Source organism: Condylostylus longicornis, unplaced genomic scaffold, assembly GCF_029603195.1.
Source record: "Condylostylus longicornis isolate FDR11 unplaced genomic scaffold, ASM2960319v2 ptg000048l, whole genome shotgun sequence".
NCBI classification, from domain to species: Eukaryota; Metazoa; Arthropoda; class Insecta; order Diptera; family Dolichopodidae; genus Condylostylus; species Condylostylus longicornis.
In genome coordinates, this window is record NW_026578017.1 from 10,190,404 (window position 1) to 10,210,097 (window position 19,694).

The 19,694-nt window shown below is 23.5% G+C and overlaps 1 pseudogene; it reads left to right on the top strand.

Moving 5' to 3' along the window:
* Positions 1-19,694, top strand: part of LOC129611215 (uncharacterized) — a 108,483-nt pseudogene that overhangs the window by 35,860 nt on the left and 52,929 nt on the right.

Genomic DNA, 19,694 nt, shown 5'->3' on the forward strand with positions numbered 1-19,694 from the left:
ATTTAGGTATATAATGTGATTCCAACTATACATATGTGAAATTATTAATTAAATAAAATTTTGTAAATTAAAATTCTTTTATGAATTCAAGCACCATTAATAATAATGTTCGTATATACAGGGTTGTTCAGAAAGCTATATACAAAAACATATAAATTAGGTAAACTACCGGGTCGAAAATTGGTAAAACTTTTGTTTCGGACTAGGTGCTAAATGTCAAAGGTTTACGAGTTACTGGGATATTAACGAATTTTCATGAAATTTCTGTTAGTCCAAGTTTTTTTCCTTATAACTTCCATTGCGAAAGAGATAGGGCCTTCAAACGAACGGCTTTTAAAAGGTTTAGTAATAGGCTTAAAATCAACATGTTATTCTTGTGTTTTATGTTGTTTCGGTTATGAAGTATTCGAACTTTAGGAAAAAGCTAGTTTTTCTCTTTTTTTATGTTTTTAGTTTTCTTTAACCCGATAATTTTGTACGAAATTTTTTCATACTTTGAAATTTTTTTTACAAGATTTTAAACACAGTTGCTTAAGCTTTAATTTAAGTCCTCAAACGTAAAAAAAAAATTTTATGGCACGGAAGATAGAGTAGAATAGCCATTTCTCTGTCAAGATTTTAAATGGCCTAATAAATTTTAAAAAATCAAAGCAATTGTCAGTAATAATTTTCATTCATATAAAGTGCTGTAATTATCAACTAGTTTTACCAATTTTCGACCCTCTATCCAGTAATATATGTTGTTGTTATACCTTTCTGAATCAACCTGTATATACTATGAAAATGTAATTTTCAATTTCTTGTAAAAAATATTTTTCAGTTATGCATTAAGTAATTGACCTTGGCTTGGTTGAAAAATTGTAAATTACACTTTTTACCTTTTTTAAGTTTTATTTTTTTTTTTTTGATGTCAAATTAAACTTTTCTTTGAATAATTATAAATGGAAATGCACTCTAAAATATTTTTGTTTTACAAAATTGTTCTTAATGCACTAAATTTTATTCTTATTTAATTGATTTTTAAATAATTTTTTTTTTGTGCAATATTTTTATGAAATTATGAAAAGAAATATTCTTTAAGTTCGATTAAGTGGGGTTTTACAATTTGTTTTTTTGAAAAATGAAAGCAAAATGTTTGAATAATTAAGAAAAATTTATAAAAGAAAAATTACAAACATTATTAATGAAAATTCTGTCGGTGTTTAAAGTTATTAGGACAGGACTGAGCAGAACAAGAGCAAGAAGAACTTTATCTTCCTTTCATATTTTTCCCATTATTGTTTGTTATCAACGTGTGTTAAAACTTCAATACTTTTACAACAAAAATTATCGTTAAATCATTAAATTTGTAAAAATGTTTAAGAATAATATTACGTATAGAATTCTTAAAATTTAAAAATTTTTTAAAGTTTTTTCAACTTAACAACTTTCTTTGAGTTTAACACTTTTCCTTTCTTAGACCCATATTTCATTCGATTCAAATAGTTTTTAATTTTAGTAAAGAAATTTTCAATTTGTGATTTCCTCTTCTCTGAAATGAGTTCCAAATGGATTTTAAAACGTTTCTTTTCTTCTTTTCTGCAAATTTTTTCAGGTGCATTTTATTTTTCGCCAGATAAAATTAATTTCTTGAATTGAAATTTTAGTCCACAACATTCATAAATTCTTTGAAAAACCAAGATTTTAAATTTTGATATGTGAATTGAACAGAATTTTGAGTATTTTAAAAATATTTTGTAATTGTTGGAATTAATTTTAAATTTTTATTGTTTTAATTTATTATTAAATGCAATCGATGATGAAATATGAATAAATTTACCTCTTAAAATTGAATAGTAAAATATTACCGAATGAGATGGCGGTAACACCAAATACTTTTATTATTGTACTCAAATTTGAATTTATTGTGTTAGGAAAAATTATCTTAACAAAAAATAATATAAATTTTTGACAATTGACAACAATAGCCTGATGTTTGATAAAATCTCGTTCTACTCATTTGTTCTTAGGTGCAATCAAAGTGAACTAACAAAAAATTTCAATAGTAAAGTAAACAAGTACAAAATTTTTCAAACGAATTAATTTTAAATAAAATTGAAATAATAAGTCCCCTATACCCGAAAATTTCAATATTTGTCCCAGATACTCGTAAATGCATTATAAAAATATAAAAATTTTATTTAATTAAACAAAGTCATACAATCTGTGCGAAATTTAATTGTATAAATCTTTTAAATTTGATGCTCCTGTTATCTCATTATACACAAATACCCTTCTTATAACAATTGTTTTCTTATATCTATGTATGAAATTTAAAATTTTTCTTTTAATTAATTAACTTGAGTATATTTTCTTTTGATTTTAAAAAAGTTAATAAAATATTTCAGCAAATCCATTCTGCTTTCTTTTTAATGCTGTGTAATTTATGAGCAAATAAATTTTTATATTTCATTTACATTACTTCTTGCTAAATGTAAAATGTATGGGAATATAAAAATCTAAAATAATAGTTTTGCTTTAATGAATATGCAAATAAAATCTCTTTAAAATAGTTAAATTTAATTGCATTTTAATTTTTATCGAATATTTTCACTTTTTCTTTTCATTAAGTAATTGCAAATAAAATTTAAGCAGTTTTTATACTTTCAGTTTAGATTGCAAAACCATCACTAATTAAATGAATTTTAAGTTTATGTACTCACAATGTTCATGTACTCAAATACAAAAGAAGAGTTTGGCTACTAAATGTTCTCAGGTTGTACTACATAAAAATGTTATTTTAGTTTGAAATTTCTATATTCACTAAAATATTTCACTAAAAAATATTTTTAAATTGAATTTTTACACAAAAATAAAGATACTTTTAATACAACTGTAAAGTTTGAGTGCTAATTTATAAGGAAACTCATAATTTGATTGAAAATTTAAAAGCAAAGCCCGGAAAATAACCAAATTCCAAATTTAATGAACTACACAAAAATTAAATTAAATTCCTTGAGGCAGTCGAATAAAAAATTATTCTTTAAAAAATTCTTGATTGACTTTTCAACTCTTAAGAAATGAGTTGTTGACTGAAGAATTAAGATATAAGACTGTTTTTTTCCTATCATATTACTCCCTAAAAACAACAACTTATTTAATTAATTCCATCATTAAAACCGATTGCTTTATTAAAACAAAATAAAAAAAAAATTCCTATAATTTTTCCAACCAGGAATAAAAAAACTTACACACAAAAACACACTTATTATTTCTAGTAAGAAAAAAAGCATTTCTCATATATAAAAATGTATTATACTTTTTGCATCCTTTCTGTATATCCTTTCCAAAAACCTAAAATAAAATTAACAAAAAAAAAAAAGTCACTGAAAAAAAACGAAAAAGAAAATCAACCTAAATGAGGGAAAAAATATGCATAAAAAGCAAAACGAAAAAAAAATTTATATAATTATTCTTAACATTTCAGGAATAACATCTGCTTACAATTATTTCCTTAACATTTGAGAAAAAGAAATTCTCTGCGGGGAGAAAAGGGAAGAAATAACAAAAAAATCTAATAATTTTGTATATATGTAAAAAATTAAAGGATACTATTCCATATGCATGCTTCAAATGAACTATATTATAATATTGTACTGCTGACTGCAGGATAACCGAGGACATTTTTATGGGCCTTTATATGAGGAGACTCAAAAAAAAAAATTGCTTTTTTTTTTCTATAATATTTTGTTCTGTGTTGCTATTTGGTTTTATAGTGTTTTCCTTATTTATTTTATTTATTTTTAATTTCATAGTTGGATGAATTTTATTTTGTGTAATTAGTGTGCCACAAGTGTAATTACGAGATGAAAATTATACTCTTATTCATTTACTTATACTTATGCATATATATAATATAGAGCAGTTATTAATGAATTCATTTTGCATGCCACACCAAAACAAAATATTGTATGTGTGCATATAATAAGGTTTTCAGAGACCTTATTTAAGAATATAATGTTAGAATTTTGAAATTTACTTAAACAAATATGAAAAATGCTAAAATAATAATGCAATGTTGCTCTTATTATACGGTGTGCATAATAATTGCTGTACATTGTAAAAAAAAGACACGGTTACTGTATATAAGTATAGTCTAATGTAGTTATCGAGGAAAGTTGTTTTTAATTATTAGAAGAGTTTTTTTTTAATTAAGTAGGAGAAAATATTATAATTATTCGTACATAATTTTATTTTAATAAAGAAAAATGTCTAGACATCTTAAATTATTGAGAAAAGAAACAAAATATATATTTGATGCAATTATAAATCAACGAATTCTATTATAAAATTTGCATTCATGAAATATAGAACTAGAACTTTCATTATTATATATGTGTACACGAAGAATTAAAAATTAAAAGATTAAAAATTATCACGAATGTGTACATCACTTGGTATGGGAATCGTCAGTGTCATTATTTTGAATAAATTCTGCTTTGTTCCGAATATTTTAATTGCTAGTTATTTTAGAATTTTCCGTCGATCTGGTTACTCAATTAGACAACCAATATGATTGAGTATTTGTAGGTACATTTAAAATATAATATGTTGATGTCTTTTTTATTACACGCCGTTTTTGCTGCATTGTTTAAAATTACAGAATTCTGTTTGCCAAACAACTAAAATTATATATGATATATGAAAATTTCAGAATTTCAATATGCATATAAACTAATAATATATAAACTAGTGGAAATATTTAAATACATTTGATACAAATAATATACAAAAAATGTAATGTGATCAGCACATAATCGACCGCAATATGCATTATTTAGTTTAGCGAAAGTTTTATATAAGAATATAAAAATGCCTTTCCGACAGACCTGCAGACCAACAGTCCGACAAACCGGTAGATCGACAGACAAGCAGACCGGCAGACCTAACGACCTTCAGACAGGCAGACACACCAATATGCGAACCTACTGAAAGGATCGACAGACAGACAGACAGGCCGACATCAGACAGAGGCAGAGAGCGACATCTTTCTATAAATAGTTTGTTTACGATTCGCTGTCATGGAGAAATGCTAATTTGACATCCCAAATTTGATGCCATTACATAACCTACCCTTAATGTATTAAGTGCGTCGGTAATTATATCTGAAAAAATTCATCTATGCATAACTATGTTATGAATTTTTTAAATATTTTATAAGCTACATGAAAAAAAAATTTTTTAAATTTACAATATGATTTTAAAATTTTTTGCAAGTAAACAATGTTTTTCCATATTATAAATTAGAAAATGACACGGAAAATAAATGGGTAAATAATAATGAAATACTACTATACTATAGAGTAAATAAAATATAATATTACGTATTATATACATAGTAATCTACACAATATATAGTTTGTTGTATATAAGCAAAACTAAAATTATATAACATGCTATTAAAATGTAGATATTGTTAGTTAATTAAGTTTTATTTAAGTTAATTAAGTTGTAATAATTACGCTAAATTAATTAATTATTAATAAAGTAAAAATAGGTATATACATACATTCATAGCTTAACACTTAAAATATTTATGTATGTAAAACAACACAAATTAAAAAATAATAATTAAAATGAAAAATAAAATTTAAATTTAAGTTTCAGAAAAAAAAAAACATATACGTATGTGTGCTTGTATTTAGGTGATAAAAAATGTTCACATTTTCTCACATTTTTTCATTTTTTTTTTTTTTTTTTTTTTATTTTCTATAATTTATTCAAATTTTTCATTTTCGGATTCATGCATTTTTTAAAGCATCCTAGATATTTTGTTTTTATTTTGTTGTTTATTTTTTATTATTTTTTTTTTTCATTCAAATTCAGATTTTGTTCTATGTGTTCATTATTATTATTATTGCTTTTTTTTTTTTTGTATATGATGTTTTTGAAATTTGAATGCAAACTTTGACAAAAATTTTTTTATTTACATGTATTTTTATTATATATGCATATAATGTGTATATAAAAACTTATATATACAATATATACAAAATAATTGAGTGTATTTGTGAATATAACAGGGTGTTAATCGTTTAAATAAAATTCATTGTTACTTATCAAATTTTTCTAAAATAGATCACGAATATAAACAACAATAAATCATATAAACATTCGTCTGCATTCCGAATCCCCTAATAATTTTGATATTGAATAAAATTTATAAAACTAAACAAAAATTCACATAATTTCCAAATTTCTGAACAACAGATGAAATTCTTAAAGTATTAATTTTTTAGTTAATATTACGTACAGATCATTATCAAATAGAGCTGTTCATTTCGCTAACAATTTAAAATTCAAATTGAGTTCCAATATCAATCTCCTTTTCGAAGGATCTTCTCATAATATTTTAAATTAAATAAAATATTGTTAAAAATGCCGCATATGAAAACAAATGTCATGAGAAGAATGTTATTGAGAAATGAAGTTAATTGGTAGTATTTGATTAGTAAATGTTACCATATGTTCACAATGATTATATTTCGATTTATTTCTGTTTTCAAGACTCCAACAATATTTAATTTCTAAATATGAAAATGAAATCCAATGAACATTTCTGTTTTTGGATTTTTGGTTGGAATACATTTATTATAATTTATATATTATAATAATAATTTACTGAATTTATACAAAATTTAAAGAAGTGTATACGAACGCTTTTTTATCTTTACTTTTATCTTTTCTTAAAAAATCTAAAATTTCGGCTACTAAATGGCTAGTCGAATTAATCTTTAAGTTTTTAAAATTTTTTATGGTTGTTTAAAACTCATTATTTCTTGAATTATTTTTTTAAAACTCAAAAGAAACTCAGCCGCCTGTGTCGTTTGAGTGTTCAGTGCTCATTGAAATTCTTACTTATCAATAATTTGTATTCTATTTATTATTCTCCTATGTTAAGATTAACACCCTGTATATAATTTATAAATATTTTATTTGTAAACAATATTTAATATTCAATTTCTTACTACATTTATATATATTACACTTATATATAATGTGGGTGTGAGTAAAATTGTATTTTTTTTTCTATTTGCAAATATAATTGTATACATTTAAATAAAATATATATATATAGATGTTTTCGTTTCGGTGTTGTCATACTATACGTTTTTTTTTTAAATATTTCATATACTTAGTTCTCTTTAATAACATTTATTTATTGATATATAAGTATGTATATTCTTATTTAAATAAAATTTTGTATAAATCTATATACTTATATCCTTATATAATCGTTTCTACATATTATCTATTATTTTTTTTTAATCTCTTTCTTGTACTCTATTTAATTTACTTATACTTCTATATAAGTATACAGCATTAAAAATAACAATGATCGTTTTTAATACAATGTTATTTTTGTGAACATTTACAATGTTATATTATGTGTGAATTGTACAATTAAATTTTCTTTTATTCTCTTATTTCCAATTAATTGTTCCTTCCTATAAATTATAATAAAAAAAAAATGAAAATATTTAAACAAGGTGTATTTAAATGAACTTTTTCAATAATAATTATTGTTGCCATTAATGTTCTTTGATTATATAATTTTCGTTCAACCATATATATAAGTATTATTATTATAAATTTATATTACTTATACACAAAAAACTATGTACCAAAAAAAAAAAAAAGTGAAATTAAAATGAAAATAAAATTAAAAAATTAAAAATTTTATAAATTACATTTTACACATAAACACAAACAAAATTGTAATTATAAAACATCCAGAAATACACATACTCATTTACGGTACATGTACACAGCAAGAGTGATGTCCGAATTTTAAGGCAAGAGAACTTAAAACCCAAAACAAAAGAAGAAAAAGAATGACACCCAAATTAAGAAATATGACAAAATTTTTGCCGAATTCTTATCGAAAATTTAATCGTGCATTAAAAGCTACAACTCTTAAACAATGTTTTGTCTGCTTAAAAATCAACTTATTTTTACGTTTCTTACAGCAAACTCGCTAATCTCTTATTCACTCTATAGGCTTTAATTTGTAATTTGTAAATCATATCATTTTTTTAATAATATTTATAATCACTTTTAAAATTGCTTGTTTTACAATTACATTAGAATATTATAATAATATGTATGTAAACAATTTTTTTAAAAAGACAAATTATAGAAAGTTTTAGAGCAAACAACATAATATTATATATTTAAGATTTTTAATAAATTTTAGTTTGGAAAAATTACAATAATACTATAATTTGTACTATAACTTATATGCAATACTTACTCGAATACGACAACACTGTAGAACTAATAATTCAGATACTGATTTTAAAAATGTTATTAGTTTAATTAACAAATTATTTAAATAGAAGCTAATCTTCATGTAGTTAATCTAATATAAAGTAAGAAAAAAGCTAGAAATTTTACTATAAATTAAACAAAATTTAAACTTTTGAAATTTTTGAATTACATTTAAAGTTTTTGAATATATAACATTAATTTAGAACTTTTTATATTTATTAATATATATTTTGTGCACATTGGTTCACTAAATATAGTGAAATTGATTTGCGTTAAGAAAAAGGGAGGAAGACAGTTCTTCAATTTTTTTTTTTAAACAACTAGATTAACAATATTTTATTTAATACAACACTTAATGTCCTGAATATTTCCATTTATTATTAATAATATTTCCAGATATTATAAATACTATAAATATTTAAATAATAAAGTTACTTAAAAATAATCATTGCCTTCGTTTGTAAATTATGGTTAATATGCACAGAGAAAAATGCCTAGACCTACATTTTCTCTTTTTCTTTTTTGAAAGAGAATGTCGTTTGTTTAATTAAAAATTTCAATATGTTTTTTTTTCGCTTTAAAAATTCTCTTCAAAATTTAATTGGAAAATATTTTCATTTAAAATAAAAATAAAAGGAAAAATGTCACATTTCTCCTTATAACATAGCAAACATTTATGTATATTCCAAAATGAGAGAAGACAAAAAATAACATGATCAGAAGATTTTCAACTGAAATTCCAAAATGATCTGATGATAAAAAATATGAACCGAAAATTTTCAAATGAAGTAGTTTACTCAATATAGATTTACAACCGGCATAATAATCTTATTAAGAAATAAATTTTTCATTTATAGAAATTAACACTCTGTATTGCGATTTAGCACACTATACTTAAATAAATCAGAAAATTAAAAGGCTAGATGTAAAATTTAGAGTAGTTTAATAAAAAAATTTAATTTTAATTATTTTAAGTATGTAATCTAAATTCCATTCGATTAAAATTCCTGACATCACTTATTGCAAAAAAAAAAAGTAAAACAACCATAACAAAAGAAAAAGAAATTTTAAATACATTTTACATTAAAAACAAAATAAAAAATAATAAAAAATAAAAACAAATAAAAAAAATTATAAAAAAATATTAATAAGTTTTTTTTTTCATGTTTGTTTTTTTTCTCTCTTTTTTCATCTTTTCTTTTATATACAAAAGGCGAAATGGTGCTACTGGTGGAACACAACCAATCCGACCAAATGAAGATGGAAGTCACAATTTATCCGAGTATACCTACAAAAAGATCACACCATGTGATGTTTGCTCACAAATCCTCCGAGGTAATTAACCTAAAAAAAAAAATGAAAAAAAAAGAAAAGCAAAATAAAATGACAGTATCAAAAAAAAAAAAAAAAAAAAAAAAAGGAGTGAAAAAAGTTTAAGAGGAAAAACAGAACCATATGAGCACAAAAACGATGCTGCAAAAAAAAAACAAACAAGTGAAAATTAAAATATACCTATATACACATAAAAATCCCATTACATATTATAAAACTCCTTCGTGAGTTGATTACCATATTAACGTCAGGATAACAACATAAATAAGCATACGAAATGATGTTATAACTTGACATAATAATATGCGAAACCATTCCTTTTGCGTGTTCTTAATTTCCATCATGAATTCGTATACACAATACACAAAATATATGTATACGACAAGAGTGTATATATGTGTATAAGTATATCTTAAATATTTGTTGATTAATGTTATTAATGTATATTTTCCTGTACTTATCATAAAAATGCTGCATAAGACACTGAACAGGATATGTTCAAGTTATAAACTAAAAATAATACAGGATGCCAATGTATAAGAGTGTATATATACATTATACATATACTTTATAATGTTCTCTTAAAAATTAATGAAAATTTATATGAAAAAAAATATTCTTATCATTATCCTTAATATTTATATCCAAAACCTTGAAGAAAACGTTTTAAAAGGTAGATTTTCGAGTTTGAAGCTTTTGAAATTTATTACTCTTTTCAATTTTTCTTAAAAACTAATACTAAATTTGAATCAAACATAAAAATATGATCTATGGAAAATTACAGTTTAAATGCAGTTTACAGTTCTTCTAATTTGAAAGAATTGTAAGAAAATGCAGAGAGTCGAATTACTGCCGAAAACTGATCTCGTTCGACTATAATTTTTAATAAATTACGGCAACAATTACTAATCTTAACAATTGTATCTTTCGTAATAGGTCTTTCGTCAATATATTCAATGAATAAGAGCATTTTTATACATTTACGAACGTATATTCGAAGTTTACCTTTTCCGTCCGTCCATTCCAACGATAACTCAAAAACTAATTTAAATAGACTCGCCAAATTTCCACAAATGATTTATATAGTAAATACCGGAATCATATATAAATTAGATGTGATCGGGCCAGTGGTTCGATTAGCTACCTTACAACATTAATAGTTATTAGAATATATCTCAGAAATTAATGAAGCTATGATATTGAAATTTCGCATAAACAAATATATTATTAGCGCTGTTATGTATGATACAAGTCTAGGAAATTTCTTGAGTCGTTGTGGTAGATGCCATAAAACTTCCATAGTTTTTTGTTTATATTTTAGAACTTACTTCAGGGACAGTACTGACATTTTGTACAAACAGACACGGTAATATATAGCCACTATTTTCGATAGAAGCTATGATAGCTGTTATAGAACTTCATATGTTATTTGATTCTAACTTCAAATATGGTAAAATGGCCATTACTTTCAATAAAAGTCTTTGAAATCGAATAAATATATGTGGTAACTGCCATATCTGTATAAAAGCACTTAAAATAAATAAAAAACTAGGAGTACGTGAATCATTACTATATTGTAAAAGAGTGTGAAAAATTAACATACAACATTTAAAATCATTACATACTTAATAAATCAAACATTTAAGTTAGCCAATTCAATTGAGTTTGTTAATTGCGAAATGTGTTCAAAGCTCTATGTAAAATATCACTCCCACTTTTTCTGATACAGGTCAAAGATAGTGCACAATAAAGTGAAAAATTCCAATTTGCAGTATATAGTATTAAACTTCACATAAGTATTATGAAAGACTTGTCGAAATCTAAAATTTTTTGTACAATATTTGCATAACTTGCCAAATATTTACAAACTGTTCATATTAAAATTCGCTCTATATATAAATGAAATATGAGCTAATTTCTTTTAACTTTCGTATTTTATCTTAATCTAACCTTCATAAATTTTATTCGTTTGAACAAAACATCCTGTAAACGTAAAATATTTTCCTGTTAAATATTATTCCGTTCATTAGAATCATCTTTTTCGTATCATTTAACACATTTATAATATAATATGCATATACATGGTGTTCTACATAAAAATTATATATGTATATGTGAAAATAATCGAGTCATATACATAAATCATATTTATTAAAACTACCTACTTAAAATTTCTACATAACAACTAAATTCTCACACTATCCATTAATAGTACATAATAATATTTAACTGTACGTATGTGAAACTTCAAGGAAATAATAGGAATGGAGAGAAAAATCTGAATAAGAAAATAAAATAAAAGAAAAAAATTATTTTAATATTTTATAGATGAAGAACTCAATTTAAACGTGTTGTACAGTTAAATATTAACTGTTAAATTACAGTTAGAGTGAGTACATAAACACATACCTAATACATATACGTTATAGAATAGTGAATCAACCGTTGAAAATACAATAGGTTCTAATATTATTCCCAAAAGAATTATTCTAAAAACCACAAATAAAACAGAAAAACAAAAACAAAATAAAGCTATAACAAAAAGCCAAAAAAAAAAAGAAAATTTATTTTATGGTTTTGTTTATTATTTCTTTAAGAAATCTAGGATCAGAAATCTTTCAAATTTAGCCATATCCAAATATTTTATAATATTATAAAAAAAAGGATATATGGATATACAAATTTATATGAAAATCAGTGAGAAGGATAATGAAAAATTCGTAAAAGTTACATTTACATACAAATACGGTACAAAAAATAAAAAAAAAATCGGGTAAAATCAATGATTTCTAAAGCAGCACTTTTCCCTTAAGCAAATATAAGTATGTTCTTTTCCTTTTTTAAAAACATTCTCTTTCTCTCAAATAGCTACATAATTCTCATTTATATGAAAATTATTTTTTGTAATAAGAAATTATTGCATACTTATCGGAGAAAATTGAAGAATTTAAAATGGACTCAACATGATGGTCAAATGTGACAGTTAGTTAAGTAATTAAAGATAAATGATTATATTGAAGAAGATTTGAAACCCTTTTGAGGTGGTAAGGGCTGATCCGAGGAACGTTCTCTAGATAGAGGTACATGCCATTAATAAGTGCATGTAAAATCTGTTAAAGGACGTTATCGAGGGCAGCAAGTAACTTTTATTTTTGATAATTTTTTATTTGAAATAACACTTTTTTTAACAACCAAACTTATTTTTAAAATTATAGTTGGTTACATAAATTTGTAAAAACATCCAATCGTTTAAGAAGCAGAAAAGTGAAATTTTTCTAACTTTATAAAGCAATAACTTGGAAGAGGAGGGGGTTGGAAAAATAGACAATTTCTAGAAACGAAATAAGTATTTTTATCAATAGTCTACAAGTCCCTAGAATTTCAAACGCGTACAATTTATCGTTCAAAAGAAAATTTATATAAAAAATGTTGAATAAAAACTTCAGCGACCATTTTGTCATTGTGATATGAGGCTATTCTACTTCATTAGAAAAATAATCAAGGTGCTATTTCTAGGCATTTTCGAAACTTTAACAATGTTTATAGTAAAATTTCAAAAAAATTGTAGATTTAGAACTATGAAAAACTTAAATATTTAGAACTAGGTAACCATTTTCTTCTAAGGGAATTCCAGCATTCTATCTTAAAACGGGCTTTCAATTGAACGGGCTGGTAGCTGTACGTACCGGCAGATGAATAGCGGGACATAGGGAAACTGATAAGCATATTTCTTTCAATAATGTTGGAAAAGTGATAAAAGTAGAAAAACAAAAAAAAAGAAGAATTTCGTATATAAAAATTTTACATTAAATGAATTATTCAATACACGTGTTTGTTTTGAAGATTAACTCATAAAAATGGAAGTTGAGTGTATGAAACACATATATGGTATAGTTCTGCATATACAAACATAATATCAAAATATCGTATTAACGCAAAACCATGTAGATCTTAGAAAATGTACGTATATGTACATATTAGAAAATAAAAAATGAAGCACTGTTCACTTCTTAAGAGCAAAAGAAAAAAACTTTTAAAAATTAAAAACCAACAAAAATTGAGGATTTTTCTTCTTTACTTTTGAAATTCTTAAGTTTATTCTAAAGATTAATTTTCTGTTCTACTCAAAAATGTTGAATGACTATAGAAAAACCACCTCCTCCACATTTCTATCTTTATATATTCCTTTCAATTTATGCTCTGTTGTTTTGTTTCTATTCTTAATACACATACGAACAATGTCAAATTAGTGGTTTCTAGGTAGCACTTTTCCCTTTATCAAAATGAAAATCCTGCTTTTAAAAACAATCTACATTTGTTAAAATTACTCACATTCATATACTAAAATATAGTGAGACAATAAAAAATTAAAGGGGCGTTAATGTAATTAAGGGTTAATCGTTATAAGAGAAATTATTATATTTTTTGTTGGGATGGCATATACCACTAGCTTTTGATATTTATAGAAATTTGGGAAAGCTTACAATTCCGGAAATATAAGGGGCAAAAAATTCAAATTTTACAAATTTCGGGAGACTACAATTTAAGAGGGATGGAGTTGGGAATAAAGTTTGTAAAAAAGGCACTACTTCTTTGCATTTGCAAAATTTCAAAAGTGCTTATGGTTTAGAGTTACAATTGAGGCGCTATATCTTTTAAAGGGTTACCTCTCTAAATGTAAAAATTTTCTATCAAAAAAATTCTAATAAAGATCTATGTATATGTATCAAATATCAGGTGAACAATTTTTGCAAACATGTCCACGAAAGGACGGACAGAGTGAAACTAATAAGCACTTTTATTGCAAAATTTTTTTGGAAAATTAGTAAAAAACGAAGTTATTTCGCTTAAAATATTTTGGAAATTTTTTTTTGTCTTAATCTTAATAAATATCTTAATTTCATTGTGTTTTATTTTTTTTTTTTAATTTTTGAAATTTTCATAATTATTATATTTTGAGTGACAATGTTCGTAAGCATGTATGGGAAAAAGTATCAATCAAATTCATTTCTTAAATTGAATTTTATTTCATTTTGAATAATTCAGTAGATTGTTGTATATTTAAACTATTCAAAAATGTATAGAGTATAGTGTAGTTAAAAGAATATTTCCGTGGAAAATTGTAACATTGTCAATCAATTTGACTGAAATTGTTAGACGAAAATTAAAAGATTTAGGGAATTGTGGAAATATAAAAATGCTGATCATAAACTAATAAGTAAAAGATGAGTAATGAAAAAATCTTGCCACAATGTGATACTCGCTACTAAATCAAGATAAAAATTTGTTTGTTTAATACTTAATTGTAATTTACCTTGATAAATCTATTAAATGGTATTAAAATGGCATAAAAATTTAATGCAATGAAAGAACGCGCTTTGCAAATTTTTGTTAAATTCCAATAGATTGGAATGTAATTGAATAAATTGAAAAACATGAGACAAGTCGGCTTTAAATTTAATTTTTGGTGTTATTAACATATTTGTACCAACACTTGTAATTGATGTCATGCTTCAATGGAACACGCAATATGTTTTTACTTTCAAAGATTAGGAAGCAAGCTTGTTGAATGTACCAAACCAAAAACCAAAACAAGTACTTCTTTACAATTAGATGTTCTAAAAACTCTTGGAATGAAGTTAAGCATTACATATCTTGAGTATGAATCTGGGAATACAACAAGATAAATTTTGAAGTAATAAATTTTTCGAAAACTTTTCGTGAAGAATTCATTTGTTCGAGCTGAGTCTTTAAAAATTTCTATTTCATAAACGTTGGCAAAAACATACTTAGTTACTTACTTTAAATTCCTTGTCATTAATTACAATAATAATTAATAACATGAAAATAACAACTACAGCGCGAGTTAAAATCAACAATGTTTACTTATATTATCCCTTCTATTTCTACGAAGCAATGAATTTCCAAACAATTTTAAAAAAATACTCCGAACTAAAATATTGCAGGGGAAACTAGAACTACGCAGATTAAAAACTTTTTTTTGAAATCAAAAAACTTTTTTATTTTTTCAGTTTGTATCACAATTTTTAATTGCAATCAAATTACAATTGCAATTAACTCTAAAAATAATTTAAAAATAATCAATAATTTATTTTTATATTCATTAATTTTTTGTTTTTCTATTTATGTCCAATTTATTTTTAACAAAAAGGACATACACGTCAAGGACTTCGATGTAGAATATGCAAATTAAATGCTCATGCGGATTGTGCACCCAATTTACCGAATAAATGTGTACCAAAGCAAAAATTATTAAGAAGGCAGAAAAGTACATCAGAGTTAGAAAATCGTGTTGATATAGAAGAAGAAAGTAAGTTTTATTTACAAACAATTTTTTATTATTATTGTTATTTTATTCAAATACAACAAAAAAGATAAAAGCAGAAAAAGTTTATTGTCATAAAAATATTAAAATAGGAAAAACAACCAAAAGAAAGAAAATTTTATGAAAAATGGAAAAAAAATTTTTCCTTCTTTGAATTTTTTTTTTTGTTTTAGTTTTCTTAAAGTTTTCTTTTTGTTTTATTATAATTTTTAGTTGGTTTGTTTTATTTTTGACTTATTTTTGTTTTATTTCCTGTAATTTTTCTATTAACAGTTTACTAACAATTAAAAATCACTGCTTAAATGAGAAGAAAATTTTAAATTACGACGTCTTTTCTTTTCTCAGAGAATATTATTTAAATACCTATATATGTATACATACAAAAAAGCAAAAAATTGTATGCACAATGTACTTCGTACTTACTTGTATACATTTTAAATGCATACATTTGTGTATTTTGTACAGTTGGTAAGTGTAACAGTCTCTCAAAGTTACTTGAACTCATAGATACTAGCAATGTAAATTTCAAAATTGATAAATTTTTCTTTATTCGTAACCTTCCAAATCTAAGAATATTTTTGTTTTAAACAACTAAAGGTTACCAGCCTATGTAATTTTTTACTTAATTTTTTATTTCTAGAGAAATCTTAAGATAAGCAAGAAGTGTATTCTAAGAAGCTTTGTAAAAAACCATAAACTAAGAATAAGTTCAATACGTTCTTTTCTTTGATTGAAAAAACGGTTGTTCAGTTAGGAAAACCTTAATTTTAGAGACATCAATTAGGTATCTCTTATTTTAAATTATAATCACTTCACTTTTATATCTTGTGGTTCTAAATAATATTATTAGTGAAAAGAGAAAAATTTGTTAAAACTATTAATACACTTAAAATAAAGAAAACATTCACTAAACAGCAATATTGTAATTGAAAAAAGAAAAACTCCAAATCAAAATCATATTTAAAGGATTTCGAAAGTGAAAAGAGAAAAATTTGTTAAAACTATTAATACACTTAAAATAAAGAAAACATTCACTAAACAGCAATATTGTAATTGAAAAAAAAAAAAACTCCAAATCAAAATCATATTTAAAGGATTTCGAAATTTATAACCATATCGATATGTCAAATTTAACATTATACTTATTATGTACATACACGGCCTGTTTAACTTACTTGCATAAAATAAAATTGCTTATTGACAAAGGAAATTTTATATTAAAGCAATATACTTTACTAGATAATTAAGTTTCGACGAACAGATCGAATCTATCGCGTGTCAAACATTCACAGTTCCCTAATTGAGGCTACTCACTCAATACTTAAGTTACACACTATATTTTCACAATATTTTAAAATTTAAAAAAATTACAAATTTGTATGTATTGAACACCGAATTCAGTTGGCAACTCTTTTGTAATCATTATCAGTTACAATATTTTCTTTAACAGTTATTTTTTTTTTCACTAAAGTACTGAACAACCGTTAATTTTTTTTCATTTGTCTTTTATTCTACTTTTCTTGTACTACGGTAATATAAAAGTTTCAACTTAAAAGATAGAAGAGAGACAAACAAAAAAAAAAATGAGAAAAACAAATCCCGAAGGTGTAATCGGATATTTTTTTTTTGTTATATTTTCTACTAGTTCTTTTCGTTCTCTCTTTTCTTATTTTTTTTAGCTCTACTTTTGTTTTTGTTCTCTCTTTATTTTAATTCTTATCTGTTTTCTTATTTAACTTGTGTTTTTCTTATAAAGTAAAAGAAGTGTTAGTTTCTATTTATTTTTAATACTGTACTCTGGAAGTATATATGTATGTGTATATATACATATTACATACATAATTACTTATAAATAAGTTATTATTCTTCTTGATTTTTTATACCACTTTGAAGTTGTTTTTTAAGATTTTTATTTTTTTTTTGTTTTACTATTATTTCTGTTGTATTTTAAGTAACTGTTTTGCTCTTTTTTTTTATTTTTTCTTTTATTTATTATTGAAGTTTTAGTTTATTTCTAAGGTTTTTTTTTTTTTGGAAAATGTGAAGAAAAAAAAGAATATTAAATCTTTTGGCAATACTTTTTTGATGTTTTTCTTTAATTTTGCTCTCCTTTAAGAGAAAATTTGTGAAAAACAAAACTAATAATAATAATAATAATAAAACTTAAAGTTGTATTATATAAGGAGTCTTCAACTTAAACATAAAATACATACATATCTAAATATACAGACAAAAAGTGGTATATCTACAGGGTAGCCCAATATTAAAAATATTCAAGTTTATTATTCATATAGAAGAGAGAATAATAAAAATTTTGTTATTCAGGAACCTAATTACTGAAATCCTTTGAAATTCCTCGGGCATTTAGAAAATGTATACATTTACTTCTTCTTCGTTTCTGCAAAATAATACATGAAATCGAACATACATACATAATATGAAATCGTAATATACAGGGATCGTAATGTCACAGGAATTTCAAAGAAAAATATGAGATAATTTGCATATTACAAAGATAAGAATGTTTTTTTTTGTCGTTGATTTAAAATTATTTACATGGTATAAAATTCATTTGCCTGTAAGAGAAGTTTTCAAAACGTCCTTTTCTCCCGATAACTCCTCCTATGATGAAAAGCGTTTAATCCCGCTAATGAAACCTTATAATTATTTTAAAAAATTATTATTGACCGGAATTTGTGATAATTAAAATTAATCTAATTAATTATCATGAAAATTTCTTCACTTTTATTTAGTTTTCTCTTTTAATTGCTCAGCTTTTTCTCTCTTGATCCTCTTGAATATTGTGAACCCTGTCTGTGTATGTATGTATGTAACAAAAAAACTAGGTTTTCCTTATTCATTGTTTTTTTTAAATTAAATAAAAACAAAACAACCAATCTTTTTTTTTCTTGAAAATAGAAAAAGGAAACAAATAAAATCGAAAAAAAATTTTCTATTTTATATATAAAAAAAATTCTTATAAAAAAATTTTTATAGACAATACTGGTATAATAGTACGCTATTAAATTAAAAATTGAATAAATTGGTTAGGATTATTATAAATTTTTTTTTTTACTTAAAAATAAATAAAATAAATTACTAAAGTTAATTTTATGGTTTGAATTTTTTTCTTGAATAAATTAAACAAAAATTTATTTTTATGCATTGCATATACCTTCATGCATCTTATGTAAAATAGAACAACAATATTTTGATTCCATTTTCTATATTATTTTATTTATTAAATTTCGAAATTAATTACCCAAATGCATACCGGTAATTTGACCAGAATAGGAAAGAATTTTTCATTATTTAAAAAGAAATTTATTAAAATATTAAATGGCCCCAATGAATTATTAAGTATTTTTAGAAATAATTTTTAAAATAACGTTTTAAATTATTAAAATATAATTTTTTTATTTAAAATATAAAATAAAATAATAATTTTATTGTTGTGCACACATATTAAATTCCAATAATAGTAAACTCAATATAATTTTTAATTAATGATGAATTAAAAATCTATATAATTGTGGCAATCGTTGTAAATAATTTCAAAGAGAATTCTTCAATTCTGCATTTAATTCAAATTAATTAACAAACTTACATTTTTCTACTGACTTTATTGATTTTCTTGTTTGACAAATAATAAATTTGTATGGAATTTTATTTACCTAGATCTATATTATATATGATCGAATTCTTA